This window comes from Mycteria americana, chromosome 14 (assembly GCF_035582795.1).
Source record: "Mycteria americana isolate JAX WOST 10 ecotype Jacksonville Zoo and Gardens chromosome 14, USCA_MyAme_1.0, whole genome shotgun sequence".
NCBI classification, from domain to species: domain Eukaryota; kingdom Metazoa; phylum Chordata; class Aves; order Ciconiiformes; family Ciconiidae; genus Mycteria; species Mycteria americana.
The window spans coordinates 16,169,178-16,182,304 of record NC_134378.1 but is presented as its reverse complement, the minus strand read 5'-3'; positions in this window follow the sequence as shown (position 1 = coordinate 16,182,304).

Here is a 13,127-nt window from a genome sequence, read left to right as displayed (position 1 = left end):
CCTCCATCCTTAAAAGCAGCAGGAACAGGAACTCCTGTGGGAACATCCCTCCCATGCTGTGCAGGAACCTCCAGCTCTCTGGTCCCCCGTGGAAGCCAGTCCCTGGCACAGCAAGAGTAGAAACAACCTTGGGATGAGGTGAGGGACAGGGAAGAGCAGGTGCAAAGTCTGCACCTGGTCCTCCATAGCTATTTTAAAAGCGAAAACGCGTTTAACAAAACCACAGCTACGTTTCCATAGAAATATGCCAGGGGAGCTGTGAAAGATGCCCTGGGAACGATGCACAAGTGGTGCAGTAATTAACAGTGTAGCTGCGGAAAAGGAAAAAAAACATGAAACCCAGAGGATTTAACTCAAACCTGCTCATGGCTCACAGCAGGTCCAGATTTTCAGCCTCATTTCAGCGCAGTTGGTACCCCAGGTAATCTGCAGGATCAGAAAGAAGAGGCAGGCCCTGAAGTGAGATGTCTTCAGCTGCAGCATCCTCTGTTTTGGGAGGTTTGGGTCAGGCTTTGTAGAGAGACAGAATGAACAGAAATATTCTAATTTAGACCCACTTCAAAGCGTGAGGTTCAAAAAAGAAAATCAAGTATGCTGAATTTCTGGGGGTCTCAAATCAAAATCAAATGAAGCCATGACTTGCCTCCACCCAAAACTTGGGTTTGAAGACTCATTGTGGGTCTGGGTTTTGGGATTGGATCAATGACCCACCATGTGCAAATCGTTGCCTGACCCCACAGGGCTCGCAGCCACACTGGGGACGATGCTTCGTTTGGAGTGGGTGACCTATTTTGGGGTTCTACCAAAATTATAAGCAACCCAACATCACCCCGAACTGGGCCACAGATGGCTTTCAGCAAACCTTGCAGTGAACTGAAGTTGATTCGAGAGCCACCAACACTGTGAGAAAGCAGGTGGGTGTCGCGCGGCCCACGGCAGGTGATATAGGGCTGTGCTGGTGAGATGCATTTTAAAACACTGACTTCTCCTCCGATTCCTCCCCGTCATGGCCCGGTGAGCTGGGGCCTCACAACCGAGAGCTCAGAGGCATTTTTTCCTAGCAACTTTTTGGTTTTTGGAGGTGTTTTTCCATCACTGCCCTCCCTGCAGACGCCGCAGCGGATGCTTCCCCTCCGTAGCAGTCTCAGCAATGCCATCTCGTGGAAAGAGGGACAAAGTCCTTCTGCAGCAGCTGCCAAGGAGAGGAAATGCAGCCCCACATCCCACCTCTGCAAAGCCTGGCCCTGGCAGGCAGCACATCCATAGCGAAGCGAAGGGTACAGCCTCGGGAGCTGCAAAGTGCTTATTGTAGTTTCTTTGGAGACCAGAGTTTGCAAATGTGATTATATTACCTGAAATTTAAATCTCGTGGGGGGAAAATTACTCGAGGTTGCAGGAAAGTCAAAGATCATCAGGACTGGCTTGCTCTCAAACAGCCAATTAGCTCTTCAAGAGGGTGTTTGAGAAGCCAGTGGATCTGGAAGAAGAGGGAAGGAGAGGGAGGGGCGGGGGGGGGATGGATCTGGATGTGGACCAGCATCCAGTTTCCAAAAGGGATGTCACCTCCAGGATGCAAGCACGCCCCGCGCACAGCATGGCACTGATGCCTCGTGGGGGTTTCCTGATGGAGAAGGGGAGACCCACAAACAGAACCATCCTCCAAGGTGTGAGCAGACATCTCTGCCCAGCCCCAGCCTGGTGCTGGCTGCTCTCGTGGCACCCACGAGAAGGAGGAATGAGTAACTTCTCCTTTCCCACCTCCACCCCACGGGCCTCGTGTCTGGCTGTGCACTGTTAATAATTTAAAGTAGGTTTCCTTAATCCACCAGAGCTGATCGGCCAACTCAGCAGGCACTTTGGGCTGCTCTAAAAAATTTATAAGGCTTTTGCAAGACTGCAAGTAGAATCCATGCTGCAGATGCTGAGCTGGGTGAATTTGAGCCACCCGCTGCCCTTCCGCTCTTGGAGACGAGTTAAAGCATCAGCCGCAACCCCTCGTCTGCCTGGGCACGTCCCCGCAGAAACCCAGCACAGGCAGCACATCCCCGGGCAGGCTGCCAGCCTCCGGCACGCCGGCGCGGAGCACTGCGTGGCAGCTTGGACATGCGAGAAAGCCTCTCCAGTTAAGGCAGCGCCTTTCCCATTGCTCCCTTCATCTGTCACCAGTTTCCCAGTATGTTTTGCTGAACCTTAACCCCCCGGGGGAAGACCAAGCAGAGATCTCCTGACCTTCCATCCCGTTTCTGCTCCCTTAGAAGCTGATGTCACCAACTGCCAGGGAGGCCAAGGTGCACTTCCAGTCTCCCGAATACCAGCATCCCCAGGGAACGTCACCCAAGTGGGTCCTGCCATCGCCTGCTGGTGATGGACGTGCTGAACCATCTATGGTAGAGGAGGGAGTGATGCGGATGCAGCACAAAGTCCATGACTACGTGACCTCGGAAAGTGGGTTCCTCATAGAATCATAGAATGCTTTGGGTGGAAGGGACCTTTGCAGGTCATCAGTCCAACCCCTCTGCAAGAGCAGGGACATCTTCAACTGGATCAGGTTGCTCAGAGCCCCGTCCAGCCTGACCTTGAATGTTTCCAGGGATGGGGCATCCACCACCTCTCTGGGCAACCTGGGCCAGTGCCTCACCACCCTCAGCGTAAAAAATTTCTTTCTTAAATCCAGTCTAAATCTGCCCTCCCTTAGTTTAAAACCATTGCTCCTTGTCCTGTCACAACAGCCCTTGCTAAAAAGTCTGGTCCCGTCTTTCCTATAGGCCCCCTTTAAGTCCTGGCAGGCTGCTCTAAGGTCTCCCTGGAGCCTTCTCTTCTCCAGGCTGAACAACCCCAACTCTCTCAGCCTGTCCTCGTAGCAGAGGTGCTCCAGCCCTCGGATTGTTTTCATGGCCTCCTCTGGACCCGCTCCCACAGCTCCATGTCCTTCTTGTGCTGAGGACCCCAGATCTGGACGCAGCACTGCAGGGGGGTCTCACCAGAGCGGAGCCGAGGGGCAGAATCCCCTCCCTCGCCCTGCTGGCCACCCTGCTTTGGATGCAGCCCAGGGTACGGTTGGCCTTCTGGGCTGCGAGCGCACATTGCCGGCTCATGTCCAGCTTTTCATCCATCAGTACCCCCGAGTCCTTTTCCGCAGGGCTGCTCTCGATCACGTCATCCCCCAGCCTGTATTGAAGCCGAGGACTGCCCCGACCCAGGTGTAGGACCCTGCACTTGGCCTTGTTGAACCTCATGAGGTTCACACAGGCCCACTTCTCCAGCCTGTCCAGGTCCCTCTGGACGACATCCCGTCCTTCTGGCGTGTCAACCGCACTGCTCAGCTTGGTGCCATCTGCAAACTTGCTGAGGGCGCACTCGATCTCGCTGTCAATGTCATTGGTGAAAATATTGAGCAGCACTGGTCCCAGTATGGACCCCTGAGGGACACCACTCATCACTGATCTCCATCTGGACAGTTGACTGCTACCCTCCGGATGCAACCATCCAGGCAATTCCTTATCCACTGAACAATCCACCCATCAAATCCATACCTTTCCAATTTAGAGAGAAGGATGTTGTGGGGGACCACGTCAAAGGCTTTACAGAAGTCCAGATAGACGACATCCATTGCTTTTCCCTTGTCCACTGATGTGGTAGCTCCCTTGTAGAAAGCCACTAGGTTGGTCAGGCAGGACTTGCCCTTGGTGAAGCCATGTTGGCTGTCTCGAATGTTGGTCACTGACCAACATCTTTGCCTGGGAGCTGTGTCCCAACAGCAGCCGCCTGCCTTCTCCTTGGCAGTTTCGCAGCACATTTCACCTTGCAAAGCTGCGCAGCCAGTGGGTAGCTCTCCATCTGGCATGGACGTAGGCCACCGCTGCCCCGCTCCCCACCCAGATTGCTGGGCTTGGCCTCTTTCCCAGAGCAGATCTGCACGGTGTGGAGCATCCAGGTCCGAGCAGACGGGGTTGGGGCTCCCACGCCAGCCTGGGCAGTGCCTGGCCCAGCGGGACTAAGGAGAGCTGCAGGCAGGAGCTTTGTTCTCCCTGGGCTTCTCATCCTTGGGACTGGCTTTCTGTACGGCAAGCTGTTAACACAAGACCCTCGGAGTAAACTTCCTCGGGAAACAGATGATGGGCCGGATCAGGAGGGAGTAAAAAAGGCTGATCAGGGCAGAGAGGAACCTCCCGTGCCTGGGTGGTCTCACCTCTCCATCCTGCTTACACCGTGCCCCCTTCACAAAGTGCATCAGCCACCATTGGCCAAATTCTGCCCCAGAGAGGTACAAATTCAAGGAGGAGGGTAGCAAGCCAGGCCCTCCCCCCGCATTTTGTACCATGTCAAGGACCAGACCTGGGAGGGTTTTACTCATTTCCTTTAACCTCTGCATCTCCCCATTTGAGATCCACATTTTTGGTGTGAGCCCGAGGTTGTGTTTGCAGCCGGGGGAGCACAAAGCAGCAGCTCTGGCCAGGGCGATGCGCTGTGCCCCATCCTCCTCTTGGCCTGTGCCTTCACCCTTCCCTGTGCAAAGATATTGCTGATCTGAAGGAGAAACCTGAGCTGTAACACAGCCCGGAGCCGAGCTCCTGGCCAGACACCCCCTCCTGCCCGCCTGCCTCCGAGTGCTTGGGTATCATTTAGCCACAGCTTGGATGTTTTACGTAGAGATACTGCAGCATCTTCAAATAATTCATTTCAGCTCCCTTCACAAACACTCCTTCCATGTGTCAGGCTGCCTGCAGATTTAGGATGGCCTGTTTTTGCCTAGTCTAAATGATTTCTAATCACCCCTTGCCTGGCACTATTTTCATGCCTTATATCTGCTAAATGCTTTTTGCAATCCTGGCCAGCTGCAGCGAGCGCCTGCCCGCCGAGCACTTAGGAGTGATGAGTCTGGAAGCGGCCAGCCTTTGGGTTGGGGCTGCAAGAAGGGGAAAGAGGAGAGGATGATCCCCAGATATCCTCTCTGTGGGGAGCTGATGGGGGTGACAGCAGTTACTTAGCGAAGGCTGCAGGTTTCCGAGCCTGTGTTTTGGTGTGGAGCGGGAGTACAAGGGGGTTCGTTGCCTGTGCCAGCCCCTGCCGCCGCTCACATGACGGGAAGATCCTCTCCGATGTGCACCATCTCCAAGGACACAGCGTGGACTTCTCCTCTGGCACCGACCTGAAGGACCGCAGTGACAAGCGAGGGCAGCCCGTGCCAGGCGGGAGGCGGCTGTGATTAATGGAGCTGCACCGGCGTCTTGGATGGTCTGAGTGGTTCCCATTAAAGCGATTGCTGGGAGGGAAGCGTGCAGCAGCAGGTCAATATGCTTTGATGCCTCAGGACATCTCCAGCCATAGATCTCCATGGGGACCATGGGAAACATGCAGGAGAGCGAGGAAAGGGAGGGGTGGCTGGGGCTGACCACATCTTCAGGTGGAGGTGAAGTCCCTCTTGCAGGGTGGCCTGGGCAGCTGAGCCCTTGCCAGCTTGCTGTCAGGCTACAAACACAGCTCATTTTTAAAACCGCCCTCCCCTGCTCTGCCCGCTGCCTGCACACACAGGCGAGTACATGGAGATGCTGAATGAGACTTTTCTCGGGCACAGCCAGAGCATCTGGATGCCCAGAGGACAGGAACATCCTTTGGACCGATGTGCACAAGACAAAGTTGCAAGAACAAAACAAGGGCTGCATGAAAATAAGGCTGCAAGCGAGGAAGCGTCATCCTGCAGACACGGCATTGGCTTTGCTCAGGGGAACCTGCCCCTCGGGCTGGCTCCTGCCTGCCTTGTCGAATACCTGGGCACCGAGATGTTTCGCAGAGGCTCGCTGCCTCTCCGGTGCTCCCCACGGGGGATCCAAAAGGAGACCACAAAGGAGCAGTTTCATGAGCAGCAGAACCAGGGGGCCCAGTTCCCATGGATTTGTGTTTTGGAAAGTCATGAGTGGGTTCTCTGATGTCCGGTACAGTTGTGTGCATGCATCACCATCTCCCTCAGTGAGGAGATTGCAGGGTTTCTCTCCTCTCTCTGTTCACATATTTTCACTTGTAGCAATCTGAAATGTCCCCCCTACCTTTAATGAACTAAGATAAAAATTGCCCATAAGCTCTACAGTTATTAAAGGAGGGAAAAGAGAAGCAGATGCACATACACCAGCTTTCCTTAGGAACACAGGTTAAAGATAAATAAATCATAAACCCTTGTCCCTTCACATTCTCTTGATTTCCCAGATGTCCAGGCTGAAAGACTGAAGCAGGCCTGCAGCAAAAGCTCATGGTGCAGAGAAACTATGAATTTAGTTACTTCAAGAGTTTTTCTTTGCATACAACACATTGTACGCTGTGACAGAGGCAGGAGCACGAAGACAGCCAGGTCTGCCTAGCAGTTTCCCAAAAGAATACTTGCAGCTTTTAACCTGTAACATGGACCAAAAGCAACCCTCTTAATTAAAACCAAAAACTAATCTTCCCTCTAACATTTTTGAAAAGAAAAAAAGTTACATGAAAAAATTGGAAAGCAGGTTTTTACATTTGGAAGAGTTTTTTTAATCTCTCTTTCCATAACAAAAAAATAAAAAATAATTAGCTTTAAAGCTTTTCAGTATTTTAGTGATTGAGTTTCATTGTCTTGCTTGCCAAACATGGAGGTTTTGACATTTAAGCAAGGAAAAAAAAAAAAAAAAAGGGTTTGCAGCAGGAAAGAAGATAAACCCTTCCTCCATGCAGGTGTGGAGCTGTTATATTTTTAGAGCCCCAGGGGCCATCACTCCCCATGCTGCCCCACTCCTGCTTGCAGGGACCCTCCCAGCCTGGGTATCACACCCCACCTCCCTGCTCTTCCCCAGGGGCTGACCCACCCCAGCTGCCCCCACCACCAGGACAGCATGGGCTCACCTCCTCTGGAGACCCCCTGTGACCCAGCACCGCTCCCCAAGTGCTGCAACACCCCAACAGAGCAGGAATTTCCCCCACCTTCTGCACCAGCACCCCCTGCCCTGCTCCCCAAACCCCCTTGTATCCCCACAGCAGCCTACCAAGGTGAAGTAGAGCCCAGCCCCAAAAAGCCCCTTCCCTCCTAACCCAGGACCATCTGGAGCCTATTTATTTTAGTTGGCTTTGCCCCCCACCCTGCCTCCAGCAGAATAAAGCACAGCAATTCACTGTGCTCCTGCACTGTTCATCTCTCAGATAAGACAGATGTGTCAGAGCTGTTAGCTATTTCAGTATGGGCTTTTTCTTTTTGTTGACAACCTCCAGTCCCTAAATATTCATGCAGGTTTCAATTCAGCTTTGAAGTTGGTGGGAGGCAGGTGCCTGAATGGGAACAAAGCACCTGATGGGCTTTGTGGGACTGGGTCCCAGCTGGGATGCAGTTAGAGTCCTGGGAGCAGAGTTAGTCCTGAGCTGGACCCTGAGACCTGGCAAGGCTGGAAGAGCTGCCATGCAAAGCCAGGTTAGTTTTATTGCTATAAAGGTGTATGTTGTAAAGAGCAAAGCACTGGTTTGGAGAAACTGGAAGGGGATTGTGGATGGGAAATCTTCTAAGTCAATCCACATCTCTAGGGGTCACCCCCAAGGAGCTCGTGGTGGCCCTAGGGGTGGGGGGGGAGGTCCTGGAGCAGCCTTGTCTTGGGGAATGAGGTCTAAGAGCACAGAGGTGACAGCAATTTGAGTTGTGTGGCTTTGGTCTTTGCAGTGCAGGAGCAAGCAGAAAACCAAGGAGGTCAAGAGGAAGAATGTGAGCACTGGGAGATGTGAGGAATGACTGAGAGCTAAATTTACAGAGCCTGGGAAAAGGAAGGCTCAGGGGCAACGTGGTCACAGGCTAAAAATACCTTCAAGGTAACAATACAAATGAAGAAAGGGAATTGTGCGTGCTCTCAAAGGAGGCTAGGGCAGGAGCCAGAGCTGGGGCTAATGAAGGAAGCGCATGGAGTGGAGATGGGGAAGGAGACCTCATCAGTGGGGAATGTGCCTGGGGAAGGGGCTGTGGGGGGCTGAGCGGGGCAGAAGCAGAGCGGTCGCAAGGTGCCAGGGGAAATGGGGTGGGCACTGGTCCCAGTGTGCCCAACGGGCTTATTTCTAGATTTGTGGATGCTCTGAGCGTAACCCAGTTTAATTCAACAGAATTCACCCTAACTTTGCTTTTCCCCATCGCTTCTCCTTCCACACGCCCAGACAAGTAGCTCTTCCTTCCAGTGACTGATTTGCTTTACAGTCAGGCCTCCACAGCACAAATTAATATTTAGACCTCAGCAGTTTTAATCACTCTTAGAAAGGAGAACCACAAACTTTCTAGCTGAGAAGGGAGTGTATGTCTCCCTTCTGGGTTAATTCAGTGTAACTTGGGGAGATTTCTGTTCATGCAGTCAGACACTTCCCGCTGCAGCTCAAGCTGATCTCGTACGGCGTGCTTTGTCCTGGGTTCTGCTGGAGCAGCCTCCAAGGAAGTAGGTGCTGTCTAAGAACAGGACAGAAAGATGGATGGTGGCACAGAAGTTTTGCATCCAGTAAATATGTAATATAAAATAAGTAGCTCTGTCAGCACGAGGATGAAGGAAGCCTGGCTTCTTACCAGTAAGGTAAGAATTTGCAGGTGGCAACTTCTGATTGAAGCATTTTAGTGGCTGGGAGGAGTGGTCTCCTCATGGACACCTTCTCTGGTGTCTAATAAAGATGAGATTACACTTCAGGATCCCCTTTGGAGGGGGAAGGAGGAGGCATTAGGGAGCCTCTGCCTCTCTCTAGGCTTCTAGTTTTCATGAAAATTGACACAAACTTAATTAGCACTGAGGCTGATGACTGTTAAATTTGATTGAAACTGGACAACCATCTGGTGCATCTTCATTTTAGCCTGGTAAAAAAAAAAAAAAAAATCAGTGGTGATAGTGTGTTTGAAAGTGAGTGCCAAGGCCTTTGCTCTTTGCCCAGTGTCCCATTTGAAACCCTCTTGTTCTCAAGGTGGTCCTTCCACACCAACGTCTTCACCTCTTCTCTTGGTTGCCACGTCCCCAAGGGCTGGAGTGACCGTCCCCTCTGGTGGCAGCAGGAGGCTGCAGACCCCGTGTTGCCCACAGCAGATGTCTGAGGCCAAGTCATGGGTAGCACCAGGAAAGAGATTTTCAGATCAGTGAGACAGTGCTACCACACCTGCCTTTAACCCCATGCCCTTAGCAACTCCAGTTTTATAATGTGCTTTTAGTCCCTGCCTTGATCCCATAAACAGGGCATGGGTCTTCAATCTAATTTAAGGTTATTCAGCTGATTTCTGCCACTCACCAAAGCCCTATTTTCTTAGGGTTCAAATGACAGCGGTGATAAGCAGACTCCCTTCAGTTTGCTTTGACACGCACTCATCTAAACGCTGCCTTCACCACCCTACAAGTTCTCTGCAGCTGTGCCTAAATCTCCCCATCCCAAATGATGAAGCCTTTGCTGAGCATTGCCTTATGTTCTAGCCAGAAGTACGTCTCCTCGTCACACTCATCTTTCTCCTTTGGAAATCTGCAGATTTCTCCATTTATGTACAAAAATGTCTTTCTTACAGCATTTTCCCCTGTGAGCTTAAACCTTAACGCTGGAGAAGCATCACCTTCCAGGTTGAGTTCCTTGTATGAACCAACCTCTATTGTGGGTCAGGGCTCCTGGTTTCAGAACCAAAAATGGTTTGGCGCGTGTTGGAAAGAGTCTCTGTTAGCCAAGCAGTGAAGACATGTTTAATCAATAAACATGGGTTCCTGGGGACTGTTTGCTGCTCAGAGAAGAGGATGAGGTGGTGAGAGGCATGGGGTAGCTGAAGCAGAGGAGGGAGATGGGTGGACACGGGGTTAAGAAAGACCGAGCTGTTCACATCTTTGCTCTTGACAGGTTAGTTTTGTTCAGATGGTGTAGCCTCCCGTACAAGGGGAGATAAAGCCATCTGCTTTAGGTATTGAAAATAGCACTGGAAGAAAGCTGTGAGTGACAAAACCCAGGCTACAGGTAGCACAGTTCATGCAAACCACCAGCCGGGCAGGCATGGAGAAAGGGCTCTGGTTCAGTGTTTCAAACAGAAATATATCCCTGGAGTCATTCTACATATTTCACACCAGTCATTTCTTACTACGTCTCAAAAATCGCCAAGGGACAGAGCATGGACTTTCTGTATCTTAACATAGCTTGATAGATTTCATCTTACCTTCAGGGTCTAAGCTAGCTGCCAGGGTATTCGTGTTTTAAAGCCATCAGTAGTGTTGAAAGCAAAGAACTGACTCAGTAATTCTGTTTGTTTGTGGAGACATAATGTCCTTGGATCAGATAAAAGCACCTTCCCAGTACTGCTTTTATATACCTCATTAATTCGCACAGTGTTAGTGGCTGTGCCTTTTCTTCCGCCCCCCAGCAGAAGCAGCAACACAACCGACTTCATCTTCGAAATTACCTGCTGCAGACTCCGTGGCAGGACGTCGCAGCTTGATTCGTGTTTAGACTCCACCGGTTCCCAAGAGACCGCTGATCCTCTCAGGGCTGCAGCTCGCCAGGCACTTTGCAAATTGGATCAAGAGAGAGCTCCTGGGAGCTGGCGGGCTGGTATGCTGGGGAGGCGGGAAGGAAAGCGGGAAGCCATGCGCTGGGGGTCTCAGCGTGATTTGGTGGAGGGACCCCAGACCCGCTCTCCTGCCACCCAAGGCAAAGCCCTCTCCAAGCAGCCGTGCTGCTTCTGAACACTCAACTGCAACTTGTAGTGCTGACCCATGAAATATTATGTGTAGAGAAGGAGTTAGAGATGCCCTAAGAGCCCAAGGTGAAGAGAGGGAAGCGGCAAGGCTAGAGTGGGTCTTCATCCACAATTTCAGGCCTTTTCCACCTCCCAAGGCCTGCTCTGTTTATACAAGGAGACCATTCTTGATGCCACTTGCTCACAAGGACTTGCTTGTCTTTGTCTGAGGTTTTACCTCCCTCCCAAGTGAAGCAACAACCATCCTACAACCATACTGTGTCTTTCCTCAGCCCATCCGTGGCTTGGACAGGATGAAATCCCACCCCCTGCCTTGGCCCACTCCTGTTTTTTGATGGTCTTGGAGATGCACGATACCCAAAGCTGTGCTGCAGTGTGACACCGCAAATGACCAACTAATTAGGGAAAGAGGAGTGTGATGAATTTAGATTCTTCTTTAGGGCTCACAGACTATTAGTAATCTTGAATTTGTTAATTGAAAATTGCTTCCTCTGTTTGTTGTTGGCCTTTTTGTGGAGGGGGATATTTCCTGCTTTTGGACTGCGTCGCTGGATCTATAATAATGCACTTTGTACATTAGTGCCAGGCACATTTGTAATTGGCTACCCTATTAAAGAACACTAATGATCTTACAAATGTTCACAAATAATGAATAGAATGGCCCCTCGCTGAATTGAGTAATTTATTTACTGACGTACTTGCAGATCTGTTTTTTCGTTATTTAACCCAGCTTTAGTTATCTGCCTGCCTTGCAGAGATGACTTCTCTTTTAGCCGTGCATTGGAGAGAATATGGGTCACAGGAAACATACTGTTCATAAAAATGTAGGGCTGCTCCACGCTGGCTCTTCTTTTAACGTACATGGTAGGATTTGGAGAGTAAGCGGCAGCACTTTTAGTCTCAATGCTCCTCTTGTCCATTAGTTGCTGTTGGGATTCTCCTGAGGCGTAAGGAGAGAACCAAAAAGCCAGGACTTGGGAAATGCACTCTGGAAGGTTATGTTGATTTTCTCATTTAAATATGAATTTCAGGAAAAGCATGTCAACAACACAGCACGGCAGGACTGGTTTTCCAACTGCTGCCCCTCGCAAGAGAGGGAACTGTAACACGGCCCTGCGTGGCTCCTGCGTGCCGTGAAACTTTGGGCAACCGTTTCATAACCATATTGCCTCAAAGTACTTTGTGTTGAAAGAAGCAGCCTATCTGCGCTTGCAGTTTTATTTACATACAAAAAGCCTTGTCCTAAAGCCTTGTTTACTTACTATGAACACGCAGAAGCGTGCAGTTCACAGATCATCTACGACTTGTTGGGTTGTGAGGGATAGAAAATTCACTGCAGTAGCAGCTGATGGTCCTGGGCTTGATTTTGTTTGGTTGCAGGTCCTCCCATTGCACGACAGTGACCCTTTTCCATGGAGCATAACTGTGTGGGGCAGGTAGCTCTGTCTTATCTCAGGCTCCTGCAGCCTATGTGTCTTCTCCCGAGTCTTGTGAAAGTGTATCAGGAGGAAATATTCCTTGGGGCAGAAGCTAGCCGTGGTGTATGGGGGGGAAATGGTAATGCTGGACCATAACCAATAGGGTGTGTTAAAGAACCGATTTGGGTCAGCACATCTGGGGATGGATGTCCTATGCTGGGAGCTTGGTCTCCGTGCAGCTTGGTGATCACATCACGGTGGAGTTTCAGCGCATGAAGTAAGCTGAATTTGGACTTCCAAGTCTTAAGAGCGCAAGTTGGCCCTTGGGGAAGCGTGGACAAAGGGAATGGCTTTGCAGAAGGGGATTTGTGGTGAGGTTAAGCAGGTCTGGTGGCTGAGCGGGCATGTGGAGATGGGGCATGGACTTCTGTGAACCTGCGGCACTGCCTGCGCCCGCTGCCAGTGGGACCGTGACGGAGCCGCGGGGATGGGCATCCCAGCGCAGGCTGTTACCCGGCCTTTGCAGAAGGAGCCCACTCGTGGTGATTTCGTGGGGGGATGCCAGAGCCTGGTTTTGGGAGGGGACACTGGGCCCTGGCTTGGGGGCAGGGGAAAGATGTCAGACCTTGATTTTAGAGGACGATGCCGGAGCCTGCTTTGGGGGGGGGATGCTGGAGCCTTCGTCGGAGGGATGATGCCAGATCCCGATTTTTTTGGGGGGGGAAAGGCCAGAGCCTGCTTTTTTTTTTTTTTTTTTTTTTCTTTTGGGTGGAGGGTGGCAAACCCGGATTTTTCGGGAGGGGGGGAGTGCGAGCGCCTGCTGTTGGAGGGGGACGCCGAGGGAGGCCAAGGGTTAAGGGGGCGGGCGGCGGGCGGGGCGGTGCTGGCGGAGCAGATTGCAGCCGGCTCCTGCGGCTTCGCCTGCGCCGGGCGCGGAGCAGCGGCGGGGAGCGCGGGCGGAGCCCCCCGCCGCCCCCGGCCCCGCCGCCCCCCCCCCCCCCTTCCCCTCCCCGGCCGCCACC